Source organism: Dermacentor albipictus, chromosome 1, assembly GCF_038994185.2.
Source record: "Dermacentor albipictus isolate Rhodes 1998 colony chromosome 1, USDA_Dalb.pri_finalv2, whole genome shotgun sequence".
Lineage (NCBI taxonomy): Eukaryota > Metazoa > Arthropoda > Arachnida > Ixodida > Ixodidae > Dermacentor > Dermacentor albipictus.
This window is the reverse complement of record NC_091821.1, coordinates 301,747,767-301,762,763: the sequence shown is the minus strand read 5'-3', so window position 1 is coordinate 301,762,763 and position 14,997 is coordinate 301,747,767. Positions and strand designations below refer to the sequence as shown.

Here is a 14,997-nt window from a genome sequence, read left to right as displayed (position 1 = left end):
CGAAACTAGCGGTAACCATGTCTACTGTTGCAAAAGTGTGCGCAAAACGAAGCTACAATGGTTGCAACCGCGTGCGCCCGCACACACACACACAAACACACACACACACACACACACACGCACACACACACACACACACCCGAACGCTACCTTGACGTTCGTATCGCCACCTAGAAATAAATATTACTACTAATTTTATTACATTTACAAACGTAACGCTACTAGAATAGTTTATGGCATCTTTGCAGATGACGAGCTGACAAGTAAGGTATGATAACAGCCCGTTACCTGTATTTCTTTCATTTTTCTTTGGTGTCCTTCTATTTAACTGAACATACGGGACCTGTCCTGCAGGCTTGGGAGACGAGAGGACGACAATTCGGCGAGGCTCAAATAAATCGCATGCTTTTTGCAAGACGAGATTCGGGAGCAGCCGCAGATACAGCAATTAGCCGCGATACTGTTGCAGCTGTTTCTGAATCAGAAGCTCTTTGAAGTCAATGGTTATAGCGGCTGCGCGCTGCGATCTCAAAGCGTGTTCGTTGTTTTTTCTTTAGTACCACGGCCGTTGGATAAAAAAAACCTATATTTACTTTCCGGACAGAGGGTGCGTCGCAGGAAATTCGAAGATCTCTCACGTGTATGCTTGCAGCGTGTGCGCCGCTTGCATCCTACGGTTCCCACAGCGCGTCGGATGCTCGAAGGTAGCGTCGTCGCTAGTCGGCGCCTGTCTTATCGCCGGCCGCGCTGCCGCCGTGTCTACTTTTGGGGAACTCCACAAACGCATAGTCACCGTGTTTGCGAGTGAATTTCGCATTCTTCTGCTCCCCGAAACGTGCTCATTTCGGATCGTACCAATTGCTATGTCATCTAGTGTATGTTAAAACGACGATCGCATTTGTACACCGACGAAGAAATAAATCGTTAAGATAACTTGGGCGGTCATGAAGCTAGTCTAACGCTGCAGTTTTTACAGAGCGAAAACGGCTACTAAAGTGGGGCGGTCCCGGAGATAGGCGCTTCAACGCGCCAGCTGTAGCGACAGCACGAGGAAGTGGCACGCTGCGCACACGTCAAGCATTTCAGAACTTACTGGCTTTCGAACGAGAGGAGCACGCGCTCGTTCGTGGCCCAATGGTTAGAGCACAGAGGTCGACGGCCGACGTTCAATGCCACCCCATCGGTCGCACATTATTTTCTTTTTTATCAGAACGAGGCGACAGAAGAGCTTACCTGCCGCAAAGTGACAGGAATGAGGTTGGAACGCTTCGGATTAAATTTTTGAAATCTCTTCATATGCGAGTCCCAATTATTGTATACTGGACTCAACTGGTACACAACAAAAAAACTACTACAAAAATTAACACAAATTGCCCAATAAATTTTTTATTGAGAACACTCAATGGTAATATTGTTGTGCAGGTGTTAAGCGAACTCAATTGCTTTTGAAAATTTGTTGAAGTCCGTTGTTTCAACAATTCCCAACAATATATCAATGGTTAATCAAGTCATTTTTGTACGGGTGTGCTAGAGAAAGCGTAGAGGGGGGGGGGGCGGCGTGAGCCGATTGTGGGTCAGTCTTATGCGCGCAACGGAGAAAAGCGGGGAGGAAGCGCGCCGCCTTCGGTCGCGTGCGATGCATCGGGGTAGCGGAGGGAGGGGGGGGGGCGTGCCTTAGCATTCAGTGATCTGTAAATCTGTGATTGCGTAACATGTTTATTTGCCTTGTTTGACGCATTATACAGGGTGTTTTAGCTAACTTTAAGCGGAGCTAAAAATATGCCGACGCACTCTAGGACGCGACCAAATGCATGTTGCAGTGTGTCACACTATTTTTGTATTCTGTTTATTTAGGTAATAAGTCAAAATTAATTAACTAACTTCTGGAGCAACGAAGCTAGGAAAAAATTTCCAATTAAAAAGTTGCAGCGCGGTTTTCAAAACCTCCGAATAAACAGTTTTTGTCTATCTATCTATTAAGTATTAGTGTTTTTCAGGTCACTGCGGATGCCCGCGAAATAGAAAAAACGCAACGTGACACGCATGCTTGCGCGTCGTGATTGCACTACTCCCAAGCGTTGCGTGCACAAACAGCCATAGGTACTGTTACGAACTTTCACCGCTGCACCACTATTACGACTTTGTGGTCCCGTAGCGCTCGTCACCCGTTTCGTGACAGAGCGTTGGTAGCGAAGACTCCGAGCCAGGCGTCGATGAGAATAACGAAAGGGATTTTATACATTATATACAGGTCATTGTACAGGACAAGATCGGATCGGCACTGGGGCCGAGAGCTCACACAAACGCGACTGTTCCCGCACGACGGCGTCCGGCGAAAACGCGTGACACATCTCACCCCAGTCGGGAGCGACACTCTCTCCCGGTGGGTCGGCGGATCCTGTTTTTCAGGTGGCGCGTCGCTTCTTTTATAATCCCCGAGGAACCATTGTCACGCAAACGGCCCAATACAAAGTCACCACTCGGCGGTCGTCCGAGAGGTCCAACCAGCGACCGCGCTGGCCACCCGGTTCAAAGTTCGCGCGCGCGGAGACCTCCAGGCAAAGGGAGGTGCGGCGCCGGGCTGTCTGGCACACGCCGACACGTCCAAACATGCGGCTCGCCGAGGCTTCTGCGGCTCGCCGCTGCCTGACGGCTCAGCATCTTGACTTGTGAAGGGAGAATTAGGGCGCTCGCAGGATAGATTCTGCATCTTGCAGATTCGGAATCCGGGCTTGTGGTGATGGCACAACAGCATCCCCGCCCTCAGATAAGGCGCCGGGAAGACGAGCTGCCTCCACGTGGCTCGGATGCCAGGCGCGCACGTTCGTCAGGCTCGTCCAAGTTCAGGTCCAGTGTCGGGACGCCAGGTAACTTCACGTGCCCAGGTCCGACTCGCCAGGACAGGAGCTCTGCTCACCGCGTCGTCGCCAAGGCACCTTGACCAGCTCCGCTCGGGTCGTTCCTAAGACCTTGCTTCTCGCCACTGGTCCCGCTTGGTCGTTCTGCAGCTTGCAAAACCGACCGGCAAAAGGCAACACCCAACACGAACAAGTGCCCTCTGTCTCCCGTCAAACACCAGACAAGGCCATAATTCAAATCAACCTAACTAAATTGCTATCCCTCTTTTTGCTCCCGCTGCAACAAGAGGCAGGTGTACGATCTAGTACACAAGGCTCAAACAACCAGTTTTCAAATTAACAACACAACAAAATAGACAAGAAACAATTATTAATCAGCAATAATAATTACAAATGGAATGGTCCCCTTGAAATCACTTGGACCGAAAACATACCACTGAGGAAGCAAATGAGGTCATTCATTTTTCCCGGCGATATTTTCGCGGAATCCGAAGCTGCTTATATTTGCGACCCTGCTTATCCGTGTAGCGGCGGTACAATAAGCCAGATTCTTTGCCAAATGAAACCCTCTTTTTTTTCACTCCCCGTTTGACGCTCTTCCTCAGATCGGCTAATGAACAGTCTTCCTGTTGCTCGCGAATCAGACTTTCTCTTTCAACTGCAGCCTGCTCCTGCCGGCTGGCGGAAACCGGAGCGAGTGTGGAGCCCGCGTCGCCTAATTGCGGCGTCGCGTCTATATCGCGGCTAGCACTGTACGCGTCACTCCCACTCACTTCCAGGACCCGCTCGTCTAGGCCAGCCTCCGAGCTCTGCCTCTCCCGTGACTGCTCGCCACTCAAGTTACCGTGATCGGTCCGTGTGCCGCACCGCCTTTCGCTCACCGACGCTAAGTCAAGTTCCCTCGACAGCGGGCGCGCTTTGGATCGCGTGGGGGCCATGTACGCCACGTCGGCAAAGAATGATTTGCCCTGATCCCTCAGCAGCTGCTCCGAGCTATTTGAGAAGAGGTAGGAAAATTGCTCCGGGAGGGCGGCTGACACAGCGGCTTCGGTGTTAAGTTTCCCAAACTCTCCTTCAATGATAACCGTTGCGATCGGTAAACAGACACTCTCCTTCTCGGCCACTTGCCGTATCCTAACGCACTCTCCAGTAAAATCACTCGAGGAGACGAAAGACGGGTGAACAACGTCCATAGTTGCTGCAGAGTCCCGCAGTGCTCGGCACTTCTTGCCGTTTACCTTAATTTCCTGCACATAGGGCTCCAATAGACGTATGTTCTTGTGAGTTTCCTGTATCGTTGCAAAAGCAATTCTCTCTGGGCAGCTTGCAGCGATGTGCCCTTGCTTTTTGCAATTGTAGCAGGTTAACGGTTTCCGTTTTTCAAAAGAACGCGTCATTTCGTCTCGCTGTTTCGGACCATCGTCATCCTTCTGAGATGCATTCTGTCCTTCCCTTACAGTTTCTTTGGTAAGGGATTCGTCGTCCCGAAACTCGCGACGCGTGATTTGCTTCCGTTCGTCGGGCTTCCCGGAAAACCAATCTCTCCTATCAGCTTTTTCTACGCGCACTGCCTTGCTGTGCAAGCTGCGGCGTGTGTAATACTCTTCCGCTAACTCTGCTGCCTTGTTTAGCTTAACATCCTTTAGCCTATCTTGCAGCCAGAGCCGGACATCCTCATCAATGCAACGGTAGAACTGCTCCAACGCGATGCATTCGACAATTTTGTCGCGGTCGTCGTAAACCTCTTCGCCCTTCAGCCATTCCACCAGGTCGGCTTTTAGACGAAACGCGAAGTCAACATTCGACTCCTTACCCTTTTTTGCATACCGGAACCTCTGCCGGAAAGCTTCGGGCGACAATTTGTACTTCCGCAGTAGCGCTTCCTTCACATCACTGTAGCTCTCAAACGCCTCTTTCGATAAGCAAGTTATTACGTCTGATGCCTCCCCAGGAAGCAACGCTAACAGATTCTGTGCCCAAAGGGATCGCTCAATGCTATTCCGTTCACACACGTGCTCAAATTTCACGAGGTATTTGGCCATATCCTCTCCGACGACAAAGGGTGGAAGTTGATCGCGTATTCTTGGAACATTAGAAGTGAGACTAGGCGCCGGCGAGTTATTTCGGATCTCCAACTCTTTCATTTTAAGCTCGTGCTCACGTCGCTCCCTCTCTGCCTGCAACTCCCGACGTTCCTTTTCTCTCCTTTCCTCCTTTTCCTCTTCGCGACGTTCCTGTTCTCTCCTTTCCCGCTCGCAACGTTCCTTCTCCTCCCTTTCCCGACGTTCATTGATACCCGCCAAGGCCTCTGCGGCTTCCTCAGCCGTCACGTCCCCAGTCCTCATGACCTCAAGGATCGCATTCTTTCTTTTGGTTGAGCCCAACTCAATGCCCAACTCCTCACAAATTTCGAGAAGTTCCTTCACCTTGTACTTCTCCATCGTTCACACTGTCCTCCTGCTGTTTACCCTTTTTGAATATACCTGCCGTACGCTACTATAACACTACTAGTAAGACATATGCAAGTATTTCACACACTGCCCTGTTTACCCCCTCAGCATCCCCTGGTTTCCAAAACACTCTTACTAGGCTTGAAACACTCAAGGTTATCACAATGCAACACCAAATCCTTCCCTAAGCTACTATAACCTGTGTCAGAGAAAGTCTGGTGTTTGAGGTAAACTTCAGGCACTCACCGCGCCGAGGTAGCTGATGCCGGTCAATCCCGTAGCTGCCATCCAGTGTTACGAACTTTCACCGCTGCACCACTATTACGACTTTGTGGTCCCGTAGCGCTCGTCACCCGTTTCGTGACAGAGCGTTGGTAGCGAAGACTCCGAGCCAGGCGTCGATGAGAATAACGAAAGGGATTTTATACATTATATACAGGTCATTGTACAGGACAAGATCGGATCGGCACTGGGGCCGAGAGCTCACACAAACGCGACTGTTCCCGCACGACGGCGTCCGGCGAAAACGCGTGACACATCTCACCCCAGTCGGGAGCGACACTCTCTCCCGGTGGGTCGGCGGATCCTGTTTTTCAGGTGGCGCGTCGCTTCTTTTATAATCCCCGAGGAACCATTGTCACGCAAACGGCCCAATACAAAGTCACCACTCGGCGGTCGTCCGAGAGGTCCAACCAGCGACCGCGCTGGCCACCCGGTTCAAAGTTCGCGCGCGCGGAGACCTCCAGGCAAAGGGAGGTGCGGCGCCGGGCTGTCTGGCACACGCCGACACGTCCAAACATTCGGCTCGCCGAGGCTTCTCCCGCAGGACCCCGCTGCCTGACGGCTCAGCATCTTGACTTGTGAAGGGAGAATTAGGGCGCTCGCAGGATAGATTCTGCATCTTGCAGATTCGGAATCCGGGCTTGTGGTGATGGCACAACAGTACGCTGCCACTTGAAAAGCGGCAGCGCAGCGACGCAAGCGTTGGCTGTTCGAATTAAGCGAGCAACCGTTATCTCCTGCGCTGCGTAAAGTGAGTGACGGACGGTGTGGTGGTGGTAGGGGGGAGTTCCAGACAGCGATAAAAGAGACTATAGTGCATCGGCTCTTAAAGTGCGAGCAATGTTGTGATGCCTTTTTCGAACGAGGAAACAGCAGACATGATTCTTGCCCTGGGAGCTCCAGGCGGACAGAGACGACAGGCTGCAAGAATATTTCGAAGCAGGCACCCGGGTACGCGACCGAGCCCGATGACAATATTCAACACCTATGAGTCGCTGAAGCAAACCGGCAGCTTCACAAGAAAGAGGCAGAGAGTTTGTCATAAATAATGAGGTTCGCTCCGAGGTTTTGTCTTTCATGGCGGCTAATCCACACGCTAGCACGCGCAGCGTGAGCGCACAGCTCGGTGTGTCCAACTGAACTGCCTGGATGATATTAAAAACAGCTGGACTGCACCCTTATCACCTGCAGTTGCAGCAATGCCTGGAGTCAAGAGTTCTTCAAAAGAGATTCGATTTTGTGAATTGGATTTTGATTCAGGAGGAGCAGGATTCTGACTTTCTCACCAAAATATCCCGACTGACGAGGACATCTTTTCATGAAATTGCCAAGTAAATATCCACAACACATACTATTCGAGTGAGCAAGATTCCCACTGGCTGGGAAGATCCCGCCACCAATATCAGTGGTCTTTTAACGTTAGATCCGGAACATATGACAGCACAGTCATTGGCCCTGAGTATTTCAACAACATTCTGACCGGCAAGAGGTATGTGAGTTCTTCAAAGGGCAGGTTGAAGACTTCTGCTGCAACATGCCACTAGCCCGGCTTGACGCAAATTGGTATGAACACGACGGGGCCCCAGCCCACAGCTGCAGTCAAGCATGAGCATGGCTTGATGTTACCTTCTCAGGACAACGGATAGGGAGAAATGGGCCTGTCCGGTGGCCGGCGAGGTCACTCGGCCTCAACCCTCTTGACTTTTCCTTGTGGGGTTATATTAGGGATCACATATGCACGACGGAAACGACGACTCCAGAAGCGTTACAGGATAATATAACTGAAGTCTGTCACAGCATTTCACCGACGGTGCTCAAGGCAGCGACAGCAAGCGTTCTCAGAAGATCTCAGTCTTGCATCGCTGTAGAAGGTGACCTCTTCGAGCGCTTGCTGTGAAAGTGCATGAAAAATAAACGTACAGGCGCCAACAAAAGTGCTATACTCCACGCAGCGGGAGCCGGAGCAGCGGCACACTGCATGGCGACGCCATCTACATTGACACGAGTCAAGCGACATGCCTGCAGATAATAAAGGGCACCCTTTGGCTGTCTCGATCCCAGATGCTGCCTGTAGATGCCGTTGCGATGCAGTTTGGGATCAGAAATTTGGGCACGGTAGTTCACAGTGTTTTCTTTTTCTTTTTTCTTTGTTTAAACTAGGTAGGACATTAGGCAGTATAATAGCTAGAGCTTGGTGGCGCAACCTACCGCCCCGTTCCAAAGGGGATCCTCATAACATCCATCCATCCATTCATCCATCCATCCATCCGTTGCTGCGGCTCCCGCTGCGTGGAGTATACCACTTTTGTCGGCGCCTGTACATTCAGTGAAAGACTGTGGCCGGCCATTTAGGATACTCTTACACTACCATTTTCAGCCTTCTGAAAACTGGTTTTATTTTTTATTTAGGGATGTTCCATTTGCTTAAAGCTATCGCGAAATGACGGACCTGTTGCTTCCAGCAGCACAAGCGATAACCGCTGCCTCTGCTTACCGCTGTAAGGAACTTTCGCGAGGGGAGCACATCACCGGTGTAAATGGCACTGCCAACGCCTACGTGTTTATCCTGTCGCCTTTCAAGCGGCTGCGCAGCTATGGCTGTTTGTGCACGGAACGTAGGGGAACAGTGCAATCACGACGCGCAGCGAGCATGTCACTTCGTGTTTTGTATTTCCGTGGGCATCATCAGTAAGCTGAAATACACTAATACTTATTTTTATGCATACAAAGACGGAAGCTGTTTGTTCGGACGTTTTGCGAACTGTCCTGCGATTTACTAAATGGAATTTTTTCCTAGCTTCGTTACTTCAGAAGTTGGTTTAATAATCTTGACTAAAAACCTAGTTAAGCAAAAATACAAAAAATTGCATGACACGCTACGTACAAAATTGAGCAACATGCACTTGGCCGCGTCGTCTTAGAGTGCATCGGCATATTTTTAAGCTCTGGCTAAAGTTAGCTGAAGCACCTTGTATACAGTGACTATTACTTAGATACGTAGATTTATTGGATACTTATACATATATTTAAATATCTTGTGGCAAGGTTTTGTGGATACACGCAGTGAACTTTGTTTCCAGAGACACGTTTTGGTTTTTATCAAGCTTTAGCTTCGCATTTGTGTATGCCATTGTACTTCGAATTTCTAACGTACATTTTGCAGAACCGCTGCTTTCTATATGTGATCTCTGTTGCGACTACGATTTCGGTGCAATTACAATACGCGACCGCTGACAGCTGCTCCTGCGCAGTGCGTTTTTTGAACGAAAGACAGCGTCACAGAGAATTTTCCCTGGCAGTTGCATGTGTACAAAAATGTAAACAAGGTTCTTGAATGACAAAGATTCATTAAAATATTTGTCCTCAACTTGTTCATTTCACGGCCTTTACATTTATCATGTCAGCGGCATGAACTGCTTTGCTAGTTTCGTACTGGTGTAGTTCTAAAGTTCGTGTGATATTTTTTATTATTCAAAAGGCAAAAAAGCATGGAAGCATTGATATCAGTTATTTCTGGCACAATTTTTGGAAGACAAGAATATATTCCTTTATAAAAATATACATATTTTTGTAGTCTTGACAGTGCGAAGCGTCCAAGAATTCGTTTGCAGCATCTTTGGCAATTGCAATGCAGTTATTATTCCTGTATTTGATCCCTCAACAAATCCTGTGAGGAGGCAGAGCTCCATTGCAACGTGAGCCCCCACCCTCCCCACTGAACGAAATTTCTGGCTACGCCGCTGGCCATAAGGTAAATAGCAAGTTAATTAGTGAATGTTTGTTAATTAATCAAATATGCATGTGAATTTCTTGTGCAAGGAAAGTCCGCCTTTTCGGGTAAAGTATCTCACGAACTAGAATTGTGCTTCTGCCACATGCAAGTTTTGAAAAATGTTTAATATTCTCGCTGAAACGTCCGATATATATATATATATATATATATATATATATATATATATATATATATATATATATATATATATATATATATATATATATATATCGCGTATGAAGCGGTTTATTGACGTTTCGGCCGGGGTCCGGCCTTCATCAGAAAAAGGTTCTGATGAAGGCCGGACCCCGGCCGAAACGTCAATAAACCGCTTCATACGCGCGTCTACTTCACTGTGAATATTTACCCGGACCCAGAACTGCTTTTTTTCTGGTATATATATATATATATATATATATATATATATATATATATATATATATATATATATATATATATATATATATATATATGTGTGTGTGTGTGTGTGTGTGTGTGTGTGTGTGTGTGTGTGCACGTGTGTTACGCGGCCACATAAGTTGCAGACAACGCCTCGGTCACTAGCGGTAAGAAGCGATTCGGCGTTGGCGGCTGAGTCAGACGTCATGCTCGAGGCTGATCGGCCCAGCGATGCGTGATCGAACCATTAGTTGCCTCCAATCATGTCCGACACAATATTGTCTTACTTGGGTCCGGAATGGTCATCGGTGAGAGGAAGAATAACAAACCAAGAAGCTGCACGGCCTGCTAGACAAACGTAAATCAAGACGAAAACGCGCCTGATAGGCGCATGCGACTTCTGCCTTGCGCTCGTAAAGCAATCGAATATCAATTTCTGCTTCGTGAAGGAAGCTTGTCCGATGCACCGACAATGGCAGACGAGCAGCGCTGCTCGACGAGGCGTGAAGGCGCACATCTGCTGCGTGCTGCTGCTGCTGCGTCACGTGCCAAGGACGAGCGCACCGAGGCTTCATTGTGTTTTAAGCTCTACGTTGGTGGAGGTTAACGCGTCAGAAGTGAAAAAAAAAGCACAAAGGAAAAGCGAGGCATTGAAGGCCGCCAGAATAGTGGATACAACGTGGCGCAAGACAGGACGCACCTTCTGCTTTTCTGTGACGGACTACTATCACCGGAGTGCGTAGCGCATACTGAGCGCGTGACAAAAGCAGAAGCACAAATTTCACTAAATGGCAAAGGCTGCCTTACAGCACTGGCTTTGTTTCGGCGACACAGATGAATTGTGATGCCGAACACAATTAACGTAATGCCTGTCCGCAAGAATACCCGCGTACCTGACTGCATACGAATGGAGCATGTTGCCGGGCTAACTGGTTGATTCTTGCGTAGAATGATTGTCTCAAACTTTACACCCGGACAGTTCTACAGCGAAGGTACAGGTCGCGTTGCTTTAAGCTTTCCCTTTTCCTGATTGCATCATTTTTTATTAATCTGCGGGAAAATATTACATCATCTTTACAGCGAAGCTGTTTATGCGACTAGAAATACTCAGAAACGTTATCTGCAACTTCTCGCGGTTTTCTAAACAAACCGAGTCATTCACCAAGTTTATATTTTGAGCAAATGTGGGGAACGTTACCGGAAATATGCAGCCAAATTTTGAAGTGTGTGTAACCCCTTTGTAATTTCATTTAACAAAGGGGTTAAATGAAATTTACAGACCCTCCTTTTCTGTCCGATTAGTGGCGGTATGTACGAAATGCCTCAAAAGTTTATCCGCTTGGCTAGCAGGATCGAAAGCGCAAAAATTTCGTATTTTCAGGAAATGGAATGCATGTTACGGGTGGCTCATATCTGAAGTTTGAAGTGTTTAGCGTAGTTCTCTGCTTTGAAATTAATTACTAAATGCTCGCTTTATTTCATATTTTCTGGGTTATACAAGGCATGTAGGCAGTTGCTTTTTCCTGATCTCTGTGAACTATGTGAGGCACGATGTTTATTTTTCTTTGAATTAGGAAAAATTGTTGTGACAGACGAGCGATAAATGTTTAAACTGTGTAGCGATAATTAAAGCATTTGTAGAAGGTAGCTTATTCTAGTGGTTCAAACAGTCACATTTCCGTTATTCGTAATATCTTCCAAACTACTAAAACAATTGCACAGCGTACCAACTTCGATTTCTTTCAAGATAGAGGTCGGAACCAATAATTGGAAATTTTTATTATTTTCAGCGACAGCTGGGGTAAGCTACAGTCCCAAGTTGGTCATGAACAGCCAGAAACTGACAAACCTCAAAGTGGGGGGAAAGAGCCAGAAACAATTGTCACTTTAACGAGACGTAGTTTCGCTCCAAAGGCGAAACTTTGTTGTCTGTTGTCTTGAAGTCACCGTGTTAGTCGGAGACATGCAACCCTCTCCATCAGTTTCGCTGCGCGTGAAGTCATAGATACACAAGAGCGCCAACTTTTGAGTTAGCCGGTTATGCATAGCAGATCACGGTCAAGGGCGCACGAACAAGAACAGAGTCAGGTGTAGAAGACACAAGATATACAGGTCGATGTGATGTCAAGTCTGTCCTGTATTTACCAGGCTTCAGCACCGCACAACCCCAGGCCGGCCAGCTTCTATGAGGAAGGTGTCTATCCTGTCTCCGAGCCGTAGTTGGCTTACGCTAGCAGTCTGCTTCTCAAATCTTCGGGCAAACTGGCAGTCACTTTGTTGGTAATACCATCAGGTCCAAGTCTGCTTGCAACGTTCACGGAGAGAGCCATGGCCGGCTGCCGTTCTCTTAGCGTCCACGGCGGATCGAGTAGGAGGCGGAAGGGAGAAAGGCATCTTCCGAGTAAGTAGGCATCCGCAATATTCTACGCTAGAGATGATGACATGGCAGATCTGCCCCTCGATATAATTAGATAAGTGCAGGGTTAAAGTGAAGGTGTTAACATACTGTGAAAATTGCTCGGAACATAAAACTGACCCTTCAGGGATACCTACCGCTATAGGGCAAAGTGCGAGGACTCAGAATGGTCAATATACGCGTATTGTTGTTTGCTAGATATAAGTAAAACTGAGCAAGACTGTGACACAGAGACTGTATACTTTACAGACTGTGTGAGTACAACTGGTAGAGACCGGAAATAGTGCAAACTGACACCGGATGTAGTGCACACCAAGGCGGCCAAGGGCGACAGGTCACGTGTACGCTAACGAGGGCGTGAGCTCCGACGCAAACGCGGCGTCGTTCCGGCCTCGTCATTTTGTCACCTTCAGTCCACTGTAATCATTCATGCGTTGTCACAACACCATCGTCGTTACCCCGTCTTCACTCAGTCGTCGTCATTCCGTTCTCATCACGCCGTCGTAATCATGCAGTCGTAGCCATTCCATCGTCATACCCTCGTCGCCATTATTGCTTTGTCATCTCTGTGTCGTCACACAGCCATCGCGTCGTGTAGCTTCCATCGTCGTCATTCCAGCGTCGACGTCCCTCTGTCCTCGTGCCCCCGTCCTCGTGCCGCTGTGTTCTTTCCAACGCGGTAATTTCATCGCCAAATTCCGTCGTCGTTATTTCAACACAGTCACTGCTTTGTCGTCATGCGTGGTCCGCATGTCGGAGTATACCAAGTTTAAGCTGAACGTGTCGTTTCCCGGTGAGAAATGTGTCCAACTTTGTCGTGTGCCCAATACTTGAAAATGCTCGTCAAGAAAAGCGCCCTTCTTCGCAAATAGCAATTAAAGCGTCACTTAAACCGATGCCTACCCTACGTAGAATTCGCACGTCTTTTGGATTTTATTTTTTTTTAGATTAGGTGGTATAAAGTTAAGAATCACATACTCATGCCCCGAGGTAAATGTAGGTTACACCAGATTTATATGTCGCGGAGTGAGGTGGTCATGGCAAGTGCAAAGTATGACAAAGGTTTTACGTTCCTTCCCTAATTAGAAGCGCTGCGAGAAATTACAGAACCCTCCTTTCTATTTTTCTATATTAATGCATCATACGACATTTATAGTTTGTTTCTACAGTGTTCTCAGTAGACTAAACAAGGCGCCTTGTGCATGTTTGGCGAAAATAAAGGGCAAATCCGGGGTAAGTTCCCAGTGTGAAAACTCATTACGACCTCTGTAATAAATAAAGTACGTAAGCGAATCTGCTGAATCTGTGTTAGTCTGTGTGCTTTATAGACAACGCAGAAGTTATCCTGCTGCCTTGGAAGATCTTTGTACGCAACCGAGATAAAATTAGGAAAAAGAAGAAAAAGAATTAGAAGCGGTTGAGGGAAGGATATTATTACAAATGTCCTAACAATGTGAATTGTGCGTGCATGATTTACTGCCTTTATTAGAATTCCTTAACAAGCGCACGAAATCGCGATATGGTTTCAAACGGACCAGGTACATCAGGGCAACTCTTCAAATTATGCGATTTATCTACAGGCAACTGAAACTGTTATTGCAACTACCCGAAAGAAGCAGCTTCGCTAGAAATTGGATTTTGATTCTGCAAGGTCGCGCAAGCCTGTTGTCTTTCTTTTCTGCCCGCTCATATTTGCTCAATGTTCATAGTTCTCATTTCAATAGCAACAAAAGAGCTGTTACTACGGGCACTAAATTAAATTATGGGGTTTTACGTGCCAAAACCACTTTCTGATTATGAGGCACGCCGTAGGGGAGGACTCCGGAAATTGCGACCACCTGGGGTTCTTCAACGTGCACCTACATCTAAGCACACGGGTGTTTTCGCATTTTGCCCCCATCGAAATGCGGCCGCTGTGGCCGCGATTCGATCCTGCGAACTCGTGCTCAGCAGCCCAACACCACAGCCACTGAGCAACCACGGCGGGTTACTTCGGGCACTAGCACTGCTCCTAATCATAATAATTTGCGAAAATATTGTGCAGGAACCACCCACGGTGATCGTAAATGCAAGCGAATAGCCAGAAGCTTTTCTCATTTTTCAAAGGAACGATGCGCTTGAAGGCGTTCGTTTAGCGTTCGTTGGTTCGACAAATAATTTCGTCGAGAACAGAGCCTCTAACTATAGTGTTTAAGTTTGGCGTTTTTACGTTCAACTCAGCAGCTAAACCGAGCGGAAGCGCGAATGCTCCCGTAAGCGGGCTAGCGGAGCGACAAGCATGGTCCGCTTACAAGCTGCCTGAGCGGAGCGGGCTGCGCAGCACTTTGGCTAGCGTCCGAAAGGATTGGATTGGATGCAGAAATGCAGCTCGCTGGCTTTCGCGTGGCGTTCCCCAAGATGGCGCTTTATTTTGCACTGGATAAGAAGGCCCGGTGACGGATTACAAGCGCACGTCTCGATGCTTCATGGACAAATAAGGTCTATCTATCTATCTATCTATCTATCTATCTATCTATCTATCTATCTATCTATCTATCTATCTATCTATCTATCTATCTATCTATCTATATATATATATATATATATATATATATATATATATATATATATATATATATATATATATATATATTACTTTATAAAAGTGATCAATGGGTGTTTTCATTTTGTTTCATTACCCTGAATTTGGCTAGTGGGCGCTGCAACTACGAAAGGTTAGGAAGGTCCGCTCAGCTACGTTAAACGTATAACTAAAACATGAAAATCGCCCACCGCTCTGCTGTAGCTTAGCGGGTCGGCTCGGAGTGGAGCGTACCGTAC

The 14,997-nt window shown here is 47.6% G+C and overlaps 1 protein-coding gene across 2 annotated transcripts in view; it reads left to right on the top strand.

Annotated features, from left to right (window-relative positions):
• The window catches only part of LOC135920875 (retinol dehydrogenase 12-like), a 361,370-nt gene that overhangs the window by 133,602 nt on the left and 212,771 nt on the right, over positions 1–14,997 (top strand). The window lies entirely within an intron of this gene.